This window comes from Phoxinus phoxinus (genome assembly GCF_949152265.1).
Source record: "Phoxinus phoxinus genome assembly, chromosome: 7".
Lineage (NCBI taxonomy): Eukaryota > Metazoa > Chordata > Actinopteri > Cypriniformes > Leuciscidae > Phoxinus > Phoxinus phoxinus.
The window spans coordinates 33727536-33744314 of NC_136882.1; positions in this window are offsets into that span (position 1 = coordinate 33727536).

Genomic DNA, 16779 nt, shown 5'->3' on the forward strand with positions numbered 1-16779 from the left:
GAAATAATATAATTGAATGAATCATTTTAATCTGTTTGTTGTTAAACTATTCTTTAAAACTTCCTATCATCAAAGAAAATATATATATTGGTTTCCACAAAAATATTGTACAGCATAATTGTTAAGTCAAGTCGCATTCATTTATATAGCGCGTTTAACATTGTTTCAAAGCAGCTTTACAGTGATTATAGGAAATTACAGTAACAGAGATTAACAGTACGCACACACACACACACACACACACACACACACACACACACACACACACACACACACACACACACACAGTCAAATGTTTGGACTGTGTTCATGTTTCTTATGATCTAAAAATCTTAGAATTTAAACAAACAAACATAAGCTAAATATGAAGAAATTAAATGATATGCATACATTATTATTTGTAAGTAATATATCATTATTTTATTTTATTATTTTATAAACTTACATGTATTTAACTTTATATAGTTTTATACTTCTGTTTGCATTTTTGTCTTATATTAATTAAATAATATGTATTCATTTTTAGTAGATAAGTTGGTTTAAAAAAAAAAAAAAAAAAAAAAAAAAAAACGTGCCCAGCAGGGAATTCCTTTTTTGATTTTGATGACTTCACTATCTTTCTAAAATAAGTAGAATGGTAATTAATTGTTAATGAAGAACCTGTTGGAGACAGAACTGGGTCTTCATCACATGGCCACACGAGGGAGACAAACCATGACGTCCGTTCCTGTCGCAGAAGATGTTCCGGCTTTTATTTGAGTTTGCCTTTGATTATTTATTCATTGCATTGATCCCATCAGGGACCGGCCTCATTAAATGACCTGCGGCAGGTAGAACGTGAAATAGTGCATTAAGGAAAAGATTAGTTTAATGTCCATGGTAGATGAGAAGGGTGGAATACTGATCACACACACACACACACACACACACACACACACACACACACACACACACACACACACACACACAACAACTTCAAAAGCATCGGTGTGTCAAACAGCCTCAGATTCAGTGAATATGAGACGGGACGCTCTGCTGTGATCAGGGCGGAGAGGACAGACATGACCCCTGTTATGATTTATGTCTGTTCGAGTACAAAAGGAGATCTCACTCTAACCTCGCTTCATCCCTGCACAAATCCCCTTGGCCTTGAGGTGTTATGAATGAATGTGCTTTCTTTATCAGATTTTTTCTATGTGGCATTCTTAACATTACTACCGTATATATATGGGGGATAGTTTGCACGTGGATCCATTTGTGCTCCGATGCGTCCCGTATTTTTAATCAAGTTTACCAAAGCAATAACCCACTCATGACTGTGTGTTATTGTGAAAGAAAACCTTGGTAAAATCATTGTAACAGAAAGTCACAAGGGGCTTATTCCTTTTTAAAAAGGCAGTCATACAGTAGAAAGAAGGATAATAATAAAACATAAAACTTATTGGCAACACTTTACGGTAATGTTCAGATTGTTAACATTAATGCATTATCTTCCATAAACTAATAATGAACCACTTTCTACTGATAATGGTAATTGATAAATATAGGCTACTTGATGTTAATTCATGTTCATTATACATTGACTTATATGGTGGCAATTTTCAATAAGGCCTCATTTGTTAACAGTTGAGGCATTAACTAACGTCAACTAACCATGAGCAATATTTAATAGCATTCATTATCTGTGTTAATTTTAGTTAGGCTAATAAAAATGTTTGTTCGCAGTCCATCTAATGTTAATAACTTTTGATCCTAATGTGTTAGTAAATGTTGAGATTAACATTAAATAAGATAAATAAATGCTGTAGACGTATTGTTCGTTGAAAGTTCATGTTCTCTTGTCATCAAAAGGAAAATTGGAACGCTTTATTGGAACCATGATCTGAAAGGTCCATGCCAAATTTGAGACCAGCATGTCATAAGATCTGAAAAAGTGCCATTTTTGCTCATAACTTTTGATTACTTTGTCAGAAATCACGATCTATGTATTCCTTGTGTTGTGCCGAATCCGAGGATTTTGCCAGGATAAGACGAACCATCAGTCCGCTTGAATTGTCATAAATTGCAATATCTTTTAAACAATTTGACATCGGCACAACATTAAGTATAGTAGGGATTATCGAAAGCATATCCTGAAGGTACCTGAGAAGTTTGAACACAGCACCACTTTTGAACTTTTGAACAAAAACTTTTGAAAACATGGTCCAAATTTAGTTTCCTGCCGTTTCGTTCCCTGGCTTATGCCAGTTCTGACAATGTGTCATTCGTCATATTCCATCAATGTGCTTGTCCGCCATATTGTAAATAAAAAACAGTTTTTCGTGCTACTCCTACAAATTTTGTCCAAAATTTTCTGATGATTTTTGGACCGAGCCGCACAGAAATGACTGAATAAATTTTTGATATTTGCTTCAGTTCCTGAATAATACAGTATCTCTCCAAAGTTGATTGTGCCTGTGTTTTTTTTTTTTTTTTTGTCTTATGTTAGTTAGCTTGGCATGCTAATTGGTTATCATGCTAACCATTTGCCAATCTTTCTAATGTGGCTCTTCAGCTATCAATTAACCATAATCTATCTTAGCATTAAGTTAGCTTACCATGCTTATCTGGTTAACATGTTAAGTAATGCTTTTGTGTGCTCATTCTCACACTGAAAGCTCTCCTCGGCATTCTGCTGAATCAGCGTCAACTGAGTGGCTCAATCTGTAATTCCACGTGCCACGAGCCCTGAACCATTCAGGTCGTGGGTTTGAATCCTGTGTGGCAAGAGGTACAGTGGCCAGAAGTGGTGCAAAAGTTGCTTCTGTTCCAGGTGTCATTCTGAGAATGATCTCATCTGAACTTAAGCATGCGGTGCATTAATATCTATATAAATTATTTTTTTTTTTCAAGGCTTGTATCTTGGAACCTATTTCAAGGTTTGCGTTCTCGGGCCACCAAACACTGTTGTTGTGCGAGTGAGCGGGTCGGAGCGTGTTAAGGGTTTTCTGTTAGAACGGTGTCGTGTTAGCGGCCCCTAAGTTCATAACTAATGATCTTTGCAACGGAAGTGAATCGATCAAAACTAACTTTAGCTGGACAATAACTTTATTCTAGAGCTGCTGTAAAGCCAAAACAATCTCTGTTACTTTCATTTCCTATTATCACTGTTAAATCATTGTTAAAAGCGCTATATAAATGAAGGTGACTTGACTTTACATCTTCATCTATACAGTCGAATCTCACTTGAACTATAGAGCTCCGGCATCTGTGTGAAAACATGTCCGCAGTGGTGCAATGAGATGACTGACAGGCTCCTGAGTCAGAGACTGTGTGTTCAATCCCGTGTGGCACAACTTTATAAAATTGTGTGTAATGTTGTGTAATTTCAGTTATTCAATTATTTCCTTCAACCGTATTAGAGAAGGATATGCAAACAAATCTCATCTGCTCTGGTCATGCAAGTGCACGTTTAATACATCCTGTTCCTTTCCTTTTTGTTCTTGTAGCTCTGCACTACGCTTGCTGGGTATGGCCCCGATAATCGCTGCTTGCAGCTATATTTATTATTATTATTAATTAATACAACTGGTTTAAACTGTTTATTCAAACATTATTAATAATACAATGTTTGAATAAACAGTTTAAACCAGTTGTTAATAATTATTAATGATTGTTTATTGTTGTTATTTATAATAATATATTATTATTATTATTATTAATGAACTATATTAGCTGAATTAGTTTATTATTAATCTTAATATTAATGGAGTATATTCATTTGATATTAATTTTAATGAACTACTTTCAGTGAAAAAACATTTTATTATTAATTTATTCAACTAGTTAAAAATACATTATTATTAGTAATATTAATGATTATGAATTAAAAGTTATTAAATGTTAATATTATTATTAATATTAATGAATTATACTGATTTTAAAAATGGATTATTATCATCATCAGAGTCTCTACTGGTAAGAACATTCACTTACAGTTACAAGTGTGCCTTTATCCCTATTTTATGATGGCTCATCCAATCAGAGAACTATCTGTTTTATAATAAGGGTTAACGTCCTTTAAGCTGATTTCCTTAAGCTATCATTACATTCTCATAAGCAGTGTTCTGGCTATTAACCCCTCTTTTCCCGTGTTAGTTAATACCTTTGAGACAAAGGAAGGGGGGTGGAGGCGTTCCGTCAGTGAGTTCAAGTGTGTATAGGCCTATGAACGCGAGCCGCAGCGATAGGGGCGTCCCAGGCCTCTTGTGTGCGGGTACAAGTGGAGAGCACAAAGGCTTAATTGAGATGAAGTGAGCCGTGGATCAGTGTGACTGCCCTCGTCCTGACTGACAATAGAGGCGCTCTGACAGGGGCCCGTCGCCTGCCACTACCCGGCCGCCTCTTTTGTTTTTCAAGGACCTGTGTGTTTGCCTCCAAACCACACAGCATTTGCCCAGCAGAACATTCTTAAGTGCTGTAACCGTCTCTAAATTAGGCTGTAAAATCAGATCGGTTTGTTGGGTTTCTATTAAGCATATAGGGGGAGAGGGGGAGAGGGGGAAGTCAATGTTCCTAAAGATATGATATCTAATTTTGTTTAGACAATGGAATATCACCAGAGGAAAAGGACTGTCTATGATTGACCACCACAATATGTACATTGTAGACCCTGGCTGGTTGTCACACACACACACACACACACACACACACACACACACACACACACACACACACACACACACACACACACACACACACACACACACTTCTTTCAGCTGTAAAGGATTGAGTCAAAAGTCCAGTTGTAGTGTTTTGTATGATGGTTGTAAATATTCAAAAAGTTGCTTATGATCAGCAATGCTGCATTTATTTGATTAAAATACAGTAAACTCAGCCATTACTCCAGTCTTCAGTATCACAGGATCTTTCAGAAATCATTCTAATATCCTAATTTCTGCTCAAATATCAATGTTGAACATGGTTAATAGTTGCTTAATAGTTTTGTGGATACATTCTTTTCAGGATTCTTTAGTGAATCGAAAGTTCAAAAGGCATGCAACATTGATTTAAAATAGTAAATAAATAAATAATGTTTGTCACTTTTGATCGATTTAATGAGACCTTGCTAAATAGAAGGAATAATTTATTTAAAAATATTCTAACTGACCCCAAACCTTTGAACTGTAGTGTAGAACAAATTATAATTCCATGGTGATCATATTTTTGTAGCTTTTGGGAAAACTGTTTTTCATAAATATTAGAAAACATGTTCTATTGTAATTTTATAGAATTTATTAAAGGGGTCACATTGTGCTTTTCCACTTTTTCAATTTTAGTTAGTATGCAATGTTGCTGTTTGAGCATAAAACATATCTGCAATGTTACAAAGCTCAACGTCCACCCCAAAGGGAGATATTTTATTAAACAGAATCCATTTCGACTACAACCTGATTTTTCCAGATCTTGTGAAGTCACGATGTGCCTCATTTAAATAATCAGCGCCCACGGAATAGTGCATGGAATCCGTTCTGGACGATCCTCTTGTTCATTAACATTGTCAGGGTCTGAATCGGGCTCGAATTGGTATCTCTTTGTGAACTTCTTGAAGCGTCAAAGTGGTAGTTGCGTAGCAATCAATGGATGGACAGAAAGCTCTCAGAATTTATCAAAAATATCTTCATTTGTGTTAATATAAACGAAAGTCTTACGGGTTTGGAACGACATGAGGGTGAGTAATTCATGACATAATGTTCATTTGAGAACTATCCCTTTTAATAAAGTGTGGCAAACCCAAATCTCCTTTGCTTTTTAAGTTAGGTAGCTAAGTACAGTTGGCTTTTACATAATATTAACACATTTAAAAGTTGTGTGTTCCAGCATCATTAATACTCATCACTCTATTTTTATACACGACACAAGCATTTCGAGGAATTTGAGATGAAGTACAATCCCTGCAGACCCCAATTAAGTCTCAGCACATTCTTTCATTAACAAGTGTTCTGATTTTAGGCACTGAGAGGTGTGAAACTCTCCCACTCCAACCAGTATGTTCCAGAATCATAATATTTAGACCAACCGTGTGGTTTTGAGACAGCTGATCGCATAGAGCGTTAGTTTCTCTAAAATTGTTTTATCAAAAATGATGAAATTTTTTTTAAAAGCTATAGCTATATCAGACTAAACCTGAGGACTGAGGACATCCGCAAAAGAAAATGGGTTCATATTTTTTTTTAAACGTTTATTTCAGATGTGCGGTGTCCTTATTGACATGCATGGTTCCATGAAGAACCATTAACATTCCCCAAAAGGTTCTTTATAGTGGTACAAATTTCTTTAGATTATTAAAATGTTCTTTACACTGAGAAATTGGTTCTTTTAAGAACTGTTGACTAAAATGTACTTCAAGGGAACCAAAAATGGATCTTCTAATACGGCCCCCTTTTGGAACCTTTATTTTTAAGAGTGAAGAGTTTGGTTTAGGGTAATTATGTAGTAATGATAAAAATCTGCACTCAAAAAAAAAAAATTGGCCTCTTGTTAAATTTAATTAATTAAAATAAGCAAAAGTAATACGATTGTTTAATATTTTGTCACAACTTAATTTAATTGTGTTCAATCAACCTAATATTTTTAAAACGGAAGTTTACTTAATTCATTTGTGTGAAAACTACATGAATCATTTTTGTTGACATCTAACTTGGCAGTGGATCTGTAGTTCCCAGCATGCTTTGCAAGGGACTGCATAAACTTAGGGATTAATGTGTTATTTTATGTTTTTCAGTAAATGGAAAGATGTCGTTAGTTAATGTTAGTGTGTAATGTTCAGTTATGTTAGAAACTTAGAGGACTTTCTGTAATGTTTTGGAATTTTGTGGTTACCATTATGCAGAAGAGTGGCGACTGCGTTTAGGGTTGTGGGCACTCAGTATGCACTTTATCTGCATTAAACCTGACTTGCCGAACTACAAAAGTAATATTTAATATTATTTTGTAAAAAGTGGTATTAATTAAATAGAACACTAATAACATCTGGCATTAGAAGTGAATGTAGAGTCAAATTAGCTAACATAATGTTGGCGATTGTAGGCAGGACAAAAATGAACCTGACTAAACTTTATCAAGCAGGATTGACTAAATAAATTTAAGTTCACACAACAAAATTACATCAAATCATTTCAAACAAATTAGATTTTGTTGGATAAATGTAATTCAATTTCGTGGAAAATTTTTCCTTAATTTAATTAAGTTCGTTCAACAGCTTATTTTTTTTGAGTGTATATTATTATGTTCCAGCAAAATGCACACATTTACAATATCTACATAGAAAAATACCAAATCTGTCACTGGGACGGTTCCCTTTCATCTTTGTACCTAAAGAGTGCAGTACCTCAATATTTGTACAAAAGTGTACATATTAGTAAATACATGGTACATATTACAACCTTTTGAAAGGGAACAGTCCCAGTGACAGATTTTGTATATTTTTTCTATGTAGATAACTTTGTAAATGTGTGCATTTTTCCGGGTTTCTTTATGGTGCAGCTATGTACAAATAATTTGGACTGGAAATCTGGACCAAATTCCTCATAGCCTATCTTTAATAAAATTCCTAATATGCAGTTTGTTATTGACATGAGTCTTAAGCTTAATGCTTTTGTCCCTCTCTTCTCCCTGGCCGACAGGCCGAGCTTTAAGTGTAAAGCTGTCGCAGCCAACAGATGGCACTGATTCCACATGCGTGAGGCTTCTGGCCCACAAATCGGAGAGCCTTTGTCTTCATGATGATGCTCGGATAGCTCGCTAAGTAGCTCCTCGGGGAGGTTATTGTAATGGCAGTTTTTAGCAGTCACACACCAACACTAGATGCTTCCACAGATCGCAGCTGCTGCTGGGATTACTGCACTGTTAACCTGTCAACTTTAAGAAGTGCCTGCGATCCCCTTTCTCTATATCTGCAGGAAAGATGCCAGGGAGAAATCATCAGCGCAACTATTAGAAATCCTTCTTCAGTTTCTTGGCAAAACGCTCGACGCCAGAGATGTTTATCATTGAGGGTCTTTGACTGAACAACATGAATCTATTTATGACATGTTTATTAGGCCTACTGCAAAGAGCGAATGGGCGTATCGCACAAAACACATCAAGAATGTGTCCAGCTTAAAATAATTAATGAATAAAATTAAATAGTTTAAAATAAACACATCATATTTTTTAGGACTTTTTTTGCACAAAAATTTTCATAACAGTAAAAAGCTTAATTCCTATTACAAGATTCAGAACACTGTAATAAAACACTGTAATATATATAAAAAAAATATTTAATTTTGATTTAAAGTATAGTATACTTAAGTGCTTATATATAAAAGTTAATTATATATGTGTGCGTGTGTATAGCCTATTTAATTTGAATGATTTTAATGGTCCTAAAACGTTTATTTATTTTCTTAACTAAATAAAAGCAAAGCAATATATATATATATATAAGCCTATATTTGATTTATTTTTTTGATCTACAAATAAATTCACTTTTCTTTAGTTTGCTTTTAGGGTGAGATATGACCTGGACATGTTTATGATGTATTGAGATATTTACTAAAAATACAGATTCAGATTTGTTTTGCTTATACTAAAACCATACCCATTGCTTGATGGTGTGCATGCCACCTTGTGTGGGATAGTTATTGTGAGAGTGAACACCCTTCCCCTCTCACTTCTCCTCTCACACAGAACTGTCTGTCTGCATAACCCTATCACCCGTCCCACTTTCATCCTCAGGCTTTGAGGAGTTCAGACTGCAGAAAGTATCGGTGTTGATGACACATATCATCTGTGACTTCTTGTGGTCAGATCCCATTTGTTGTCGACTAAAAAGCCAATGCATCTTATTCCTAAAAGAGTATGTTTCAAATTAGTCAGGGCAGAATGTCCCTAACAATGGGTCTTTGTGAGAACTTGTAAAAAAGGCTCATCTGGGCTTCAAACACACAGATTGCTGGTGAGGAACCAGTCGGCAGACAGTCGCCTCCTAATTATTTTAGCCCCTAATTGGCATTCAAAACAAGGCAACAACACCGTCTCTCACTCTCTCTCTCTGTCTTTGTGTCTCATAGTGGGAGTTTCCAAGCGTGTGTGTTTTTATGACATCCATCATAAAGTGGAAAGGTCGAAGTGTCATGCAGGATGATGATTGAGCTCACTCTGGATTCTTTCACCTGGTTTATTTGATTTTTAACGTTTCATATGCATTTTCCTTCTATAAAATCGGAGTATATTATGTTCAAATGTTGCCACTTCAAGAAACAGTTCAGTCAAAAATGAACACCACATTAGGGCTTTTCACACTTGAAATAGTTAACCCTGGGTCACTCTAAACCCCAGGTTAACTGAATCCTGGGTTATCTGGGTTAAGTTTAACTCCATTTATAATTTACCTGGGGTATTAATCCTGTGTATTCATAAGCTCTTATATTCATGTCTCTGCCACAAAAGCAGAGGTTTCATAACCCCGGTGCTAAACTAAATTACAAGTGTGAAATGTTCCAGGGTTAAAAAGCTGGGTTTAGAATGACCATAACCTATGGGTTCAGCACAGTGTGAAAAGCCCTATTTTTTATTTAACATTTATTTAAATAGAAATGTTTTTTAAAATTATATTTCTTGATATCAATTCTATTTAAATAGAACTTCAAGGAACACTCTTTAAAATAAAGGTTCTTTATTGGCATTAATTGTTCCCATTAAAGGTTAGCTATGAAACCGTTTTATATCTCAAAAGGTTCTTTATTGTAAAAATTATCTTTAGATTAAAAAAAAACACCTATATATATATATATATATATATATATATATATATATATATATATATATATATATATATATATATATATATATATATATATTAAGAGCTGTTAAAAAGGTTATTTAGGGCATGGCTTGAAAACCCCCCTTTGGAACCATTGTTTTTAAGTGTTTATGTCGGTGTAATATATTTATTTATATAATATTTAAAACATTTTGCAATTACATTATTTTGGTTAAAATAAAATTATAAATTTTTTTTAATTATTTTCACCAGGACATTCTTTAAAAAAAATAAAAAAAATAAAAAAAAAATCAATTTTGTGTTCCACAGAATAAATAAATAAATCATATGGGATTGCAACAACATGATGACAGAATTTTCATTTTGGGGTGAATTTTGAGCAAGAAAATATGTTTAAAACAAAGATGCTTTATATAATATGGCAAAATTATTTGGATCCTTTAAGTTTCTTTATAGTGGAAAAAGGTTCTTTAGATTATTGACCCAAAACTCACTGGAAGGTCCTTTAAGGAACCCAAAATGGTTTTCTGCATGCATTGTTGTGAAAATGTGGAAAAAAATTTGTTTAAGAGCAGACATTCAAAATTTGTAAGAAGGGGACTACAGGAAGAGAAGTGAGAAAAGTAAGCTTTCTCTCAGACATAGTCTCGCACGTGAGCTTTAGAGGCCTTGTCCTGCAGGCTGCAGTCCATCATCTTGTGAAAGATTACGTTCTTGATGTAGTTGATTTGAATGATCCTGAGTGTAATCCAGAGCTGGGAGCGTGTGAGCCGAGCAGAGAACACACAGATCCAGATGAGGCCAACAGGAAGAGGAATCGCCTGCGTGTCCAAATAGGGATAGAAGCGTTGTCTGGCTGCTTTTGTTCTTACGGAAGGGGTTTCCCCCTCCCCTATAAATGCTTATTGCCAAATAAGTCAGCACTATTAGCACACTAAACCACCGTGGCCCCATCAAACCAAGCAAAGCAGATGGTTTTCATCATAAGGAATGACACCACCGGGCCATTTTTTCGGGGAAAGGTTGTGTTGGACTACTAAAGTATGACTGGTCTATGCATGATGCAGACCCACAGGGACTAAATAGAAAAGATGCTCTGACCTCTTCATGACCTCACCTCATAAAAACTTCAGAGGAAGTGTCCGAAGCGTCCTCAGGTCGCCTGGAGCTTGTGTTTTAAATCAGTGCGTCCGCTCTCAGGTGACTCACGCTGTACTTAACGTTGGATGAGCCACTTTACCCCAGAATAGCTTGGATTATAAAAAATAATCACATGAAGATAAATAAACCCACAGCGCACAGCTCAGCTCAGAGAGAAGCTCACTATCCTGCCAATTACAGAGAACAGGTTTTCATGGATTACCTCGGCCATGTGCAGGATCCATCAGCAATACCAGCTTTCCAGATGCCGTCAGACTCAGCCGTTTATGAGCAGCTTTTTAAAGGGATAGTTCACCCAAAAATGAAAATACACTCACCCTTCATGTCAGTCCTAACCTGTTAGATGTTCTTCTGTCGGACACAAACGGAGAATTTGACGTTTACATTTGGCATATGATGCTTTTGTCAAAAGTGACTGCATTTAAAAGGAATTGATTTTTTAACTTTTAAAAAAATAAAATTATTTTATGTAGGCCTATTATTTATATTTTATATATACAAAATAAAAATGTATATTATATTATATGTATATTGCAATTATAGTTTATGTTATATGTTATGTTATGTTATGTTATGTTATGTTATGTTATGTTATGTTATGTTATGTTATGTTATGTTATGTTATGTTATGTTATGTTATGTTATGTTATGTTATTCAAAGTAATTATTTATTTTCCTTTACAGTATTTCAAATAAATACTATGCTGGTTCAACTTTTCTGTCCATTAACAATTAATGAAGAATGATGCTTTCCAGTTTCAAAAAGGATAAAAAGCACCATATAAGTATATTATAAAAGTGTTTCATATGTCTTGTGAACTGTAAAAGTGATATACAGTCACTTTTGCAAGTAATATATTATAGATTTGTATGACGAACACAGACTGAAATTGAGATATTATTCACTGACCCACTGAACCACTGCAAACTGATTCATTGTAGTTGCGTGTAAAGGAGCAGCCAGTACATTATTCACTATTTTCTATTTTATTATATAAATTTTTTATATATACATTTGTTTTATGCATAGAATAAAGTCATACGTTTAGAATGACTTGAGTAAATGTTAACAGAATAGTTGATGACAAAGTGTTTTCTGAATGTTCCTGACACACTTCATGAGATCAACTCATATGAATCACTTAGAGTAAATCATCTTGAAAAACAAGACGTATCAAAGAGGAGCTTGGAGGAAATGCTGTAGACACGACGAATCCATCATATTTTCCCCCTTCTGCTCCCCGGATTGATTTAGCCTGACTGCAGAGCCCCACATTATTTCAGGAGCAATTAAAAGGAAGCTCATTTTCAGCGAGAAGACATTAAAACTATCAGGGAAAATACGGTCTGACGTCTAGCAGAGACTTTTCACTCTCTATCTCAGCAGCCGACTGAATCCAGCAGCGCTGATGACTTTGAGAGAGGAGGATGCGAGTCAGGACGTCTGGAGCCTGGAGTTTCAGACTCAGATTGCCAATCTTTATGTGCTGCGCACGGGTCCCACGGCTACTCTTGCGGTGAATGCCAATGGCAGGCTGGCAGCAGAGGGTACGAGCCTTAAAGTTAATGCAGATCACTGGGGAGATCAAGCAATGCACAGCCTGTTTAGCAAACAACAGCATATTACAATAGAAAGACTGTAGGCCTATTCCCAAAGAACATTACGGTGTAATAGAATTAGCGCAGAGACGGTTAGAAAAACATTGTCAAGCAGTGTTAGAAATTAACTTCTTTTCTTCAGGGGAAACATTTACTCCCTAGAATTGATTTTGCAAGCTTTTTTTTCCAATTATGTAAAAACAGTGTAATCCGTGGCAAATTAAATGCAGTCAAATCATTTAAACTGATATCAAGGCAAGTGTTGTGCAATGTTTTTCTGAAAAAAAATATGAATAAATTATAAATAAAATAAAATAATCAGCAAAAACAGTAATATTTTTGCTGAAAAATAAACAATCGTATTGTTATATTATATTATAATTTCTCAAATAATATACTTTTGCTTTTTTACTGAAAAAATCAGCTATATAATATAATATTATATTATCCACCATATTATTATATTTTCCACCATATTTATATTATCCACTTTCAACTAGGCCTACACTCGGCTCAGTGAGAGAAAGTGAATACAGAAAATATAGAATATGACAGTTACTGGTCATTGGATGTCTGCAGAAGCACAAACCTATTACCAAAATCATCATGAAATATAAAAAATACTAGTTAACTGATTAAATGGGGGGTATTTTTGGCTCCTAACATTTTAAATATTTTGGAAAATTTTCCCCCACACCCCATTCATTTCTGACCCTAATTTTAATCTACTAAAAATGGTAAGTTTACTATGAAATGACTTGATATCTCAATGAAAGGCGAGCTCTTTTGTTTGTTTTTTGACCACTCACTTGCAGTACATTGGCTGATTATTCACATTTACATTTGTGTACATGTGTGATTTTGCTCTGAAAAGCTGTAAAATAGCAGAATCTACTAGTTGGATGCATTGTGAATAACTTAAAGCACCGCTGTTGTTCTGTTTGATGTTGTCCTCATTAACTCTCTGGATTATGTGGTTTGAGGTTAAACCAAAGGTTAGGCTTGGGCTAATATGCCACGGCTTTTATCTTGACATGCTTACGAGGGCAGAACCCTGTAAAACTGCTCTTCGACTCTGTAATTCACCGTGACAGGGAAGCAGTGCTGTGTAATGTCCAGCCTCAAATACTCGCTCTGAGATATCTGATAAGTCAGGTAGACACTCACCAGAAGCCAGCGAGGTGGGATTTCACAGGATCTTCACATTCCATCAGACCTCTCCCTCATCGAGATGTTTTGGATGCGCTTCAACAGTGAGGCCTCGGTGAAAGGATTGACAAACTGTCTGTTTTGTTAAGGGCTCAAAGTGTGTCTGGTTAGCATGAACAAGTCACTGCAGCACCTCATAGATGACATTACAATCTGAAAAAAAGGTACAAAAACTGTCACTGTTGTGCAGTTAATATGTGTACTAATTTAGGTAATATGTACCTTTTAGGGTTAAATAAGGCACAAATGTGTACATTTTGAAAGTCAGTGACGGCTTTGTGCCTTTTTTTCCTGAGACTGTTTAGCATTCAACATAAAACTTTGCAAGCAACATATTAATCACAAATATTTCATTATATTATATTGTTTATATATGCTGTGGAAGTTTATGTGTGTGTTTGTGTGTTTATGCGTTTTGTCCTACATTATGAGGATAAAATGGACTTGTGGACATTTTTTGGTTCCCATGGAAAACAGCTTATGAATCATAGTAAATTATGTTTTTGGGAAAATGTAAAAGTGCAGGATGTCAGTTTTTTTTTTTTTTACCCTTTTTCTTTTTTTTATACTCCTTTTTACTAATGTTATAAAAACATGCCATTCATATCAAACACTTAAATTCAGTAAAATAATAGTTTTTTTCCTGAAAAACAAACATAAATAAAAATTTACATATTTTTTGTAATTATAGTATTTTTTGTTATATAAAATTGTCTAACACTTTTGTATTTATTTTTTGCTGAAAAAGAAATAACACATGTATATAATCATGTATATTATATGTATATTGTAATTATAGTTTATATTATTATGTTATATTATATTGAGTATAATAATGTTATGTAAATTTAATGTTAAAACATTTGTTTTTTCTTTGAAAATTGTATTTATTTATTTATTTAGTTAGTTTTAGTTTTCTTCAATGTTAATTGCATTGCACCCTCATTAATATTCATATTACATTTATGACTGATGTGATGTGATTGGTACTTCTGTTCCTAGAATTCCAATGCAAAAAGGCAGTAGATGGCAACAAGCCGGTCATGTACTTCCAGGATGGTCCCGCACCAGCCGAGTAACTGCAATTGAGATGTACAGGAATAGTGGATATTCTTCAGGTGTTATAGACTTCCTCCTTTGTCATTTAAAACTTTTCTTTATGAAGAAGAAACTTCACATTAAGCTGCTTGCTAATACACTAGAAAGCTTAATACATTCTGCGGGTAATTAACAAGAAAACGCTCTCTTCCATCGGAATCCATTTCCAAAGTCGAAGCGTGCTGTTTCTCCCTCTTGCACAAGTCTGGAGCCAACCGAGTCCTGCAAATGACTGATGGAACAGCTCCGCACATTACGGTATAAATAACTGCACTGGTACATTAATTACCACCTCCGACTGGATCTCGCCCTGATCACACTCCCTTCTAATGGCAAAGCCTGTCAAAGCGTCAGTGGGAACCTTGACACCTTCCTGTGAGAATAAAGTGATGAGAACAGCGAGCTATCCGCTATCAGAGGCTGTGGCAAAGAAGTGCCAAAGTGCTCCGAAAAAAAAAAGAGAAGAGATGAGATGAGGTGCAAACCTTGGCACCTTTCTGGGCGTGTGGGTGGAAGATGAGGGGCTAGACATGTTGTCATGGATCTGTCATCATACCACTTGTCCTCGATCCACGTCCCCCCTTCCGATCAGTCCTGCTGCACGCTGACAACCTGTCTCAGAAATCATTGCAATTTTTGTACATAACATCTGTTATCTGATTAGCAGTCAACTTACTAGTCTAATATCCATTTAACTCTTTATGAAAATAGAATATTACTGTAAAACTGCAGTTTTCAATTTTAACTCTAATTTAATTTTTACTTCCCAAATCTATTTTAGATTATTTATATAGATACTATGTAGGCCTATATATATTTGGGGGCTTTTATACCCCCTCAATCGTAGTCCTCGAGTTGCAACACATTTGTCTTTGTGCAGGATCAGTATTTATAATGTTGCAAGCGCTGATATCAGACTTCGGACCTCTGCACCAGATCCCTGCACCCTTATCTTGTGAGGGTTCATCCTCCCTAATGCTGCGTGAGTATGTGTAAACACGCATATTTAACATAGAGTAGCTTTGGTTGACATAACTTGTTTTTTTTTTGCAAACTCTAGTATGGTATTTCTGAAGTCATCCAAACAGGCCTGTCCTTTAGCCCTGCATTCTTCATCAAACAGGAAGTGCCAAAGAGACGAGGTTCACGAAAACTCGCTAACCCTGAGCGACCACGGCCCATATCCTTCCACTCTCACTTGAACATGTGCTCACTCCCTTTACTGCTGCCATTTGAAGATAGGCGTAATGTACCAGCCGTCCAGTTGTGTGTCACTTCACAGCCAATGTTTCACCAATTTATGATTTTTGACTTACAATGAATTGAATTAAGAATGTGTCTCGGTCTTATGAACTAGGGTAGCAAACAAAAAAAGAATTGTAATTTTAATTTAATTTTAATTGAAATAGACGAACATAGAATAAATACACTATATTGTCAAAAGTTTTGGGATGTCTGCCTTTACATGACATCCCATTCTAAACATGGAGTTGGCCCACCCTTTGCAGCTATAACAGCTTTAACTCTTCTGGGAAGGCTTTCAAGGTTTAAGAGTGTGTTTATGGGAATTTTTGATCATACTTCTAAAAGGGCATTTGTGACGTCAGACACTGATGTTGGACGAGAAGGCCTGGCTCGCTCCTTAAGAGTTCCATTCACTGTAACTAAAGAGCCAAGCCCAATGCCTGAAAAACAACCCCGGTAACACTTTAGAATAATGGTCCGTCATTAATGAGTAACTATGTAGGAAGTAATGCAGGACTAATGAGTAGTTCTACATTAACACTTCAGCTACTACTATTAACTAATATAGAAACAAGCTTAACTAATCAGTAAGTAATATCAAATTTAAGAGATAGTTCCTTATTAGGTAATCAATAATTACTTGATGATATTTGCATAATTAA